This window comes from Bison bison, unplaced genomic scaffold, assembly GCF_000754665.1.
Source record: "Bison bison bison isolate TAMUID 2011002044 unplaced genomic scaffold, Bison_UMD1.0 scf7180017864191, whole genome shotgun sequence".
NCBI lineage: Eukaryota > Metazoa > Chordata > Mammalia > Artiodactyla > Bovidae > Bison > Bison bison.
The window spans coordinates 152,840-153,483 of NW_011494763.1; positions in this window are offsets into that span (position 1 = coordinate 152,840).

Here is a 644-nt window from a genome sequence, read left to right on the forward strand (position 1 = left end):
GTGTTAGTTCTAAAAGGTCTTGTAGGTCTTCATAGAACCATTCAACTTCAGCTTCTTCAGCTTTACTGGTTGGAGCATAGACTTGGATTACTGTGATATTGAATGGTTTGCCTTGGAAACGAACAGAGATCATTCTGTCGTTTTTGAGATTGCGTCCAAGTACTGCATTTCGGACTCTTTTGTTGACCATGATGGCTACTCCATTTCTTCTGAGGGATTCCTGCCCGCAGTAGTAGATATAATGGTCATCTGAGTTAAATTCACCCATTCCAGTCCATTTTAGTTTGCTGATTCCTAGAATGTCTACATTCACTCTAGCCATCTCTTGTTTGACCACTTCCAATTTGCCTTGATTCATGGACCTGACATTCCAGGTTCCTATGCAATATTGCTCTTTACAGCATCAGACCTTGCTTCTATCACCAGTCACATCCACAGCTGGGTATTGTTTTTGCTTTGGCTCCATCCCTTCATTCTTTCTGGAGTTATTTCTCTACTAATCTCCAATAGCATATTGGGCCCCTACTGACCTGGGGAGTTCCTCTTTCCTTATCCTATCATTTTGCCTTTTCATACTGTTCATGGGGTTCTCAAGGCAAGAATACTGAAGTGGTTTGCCATTCGCTTCTCCAGTGGACCACATT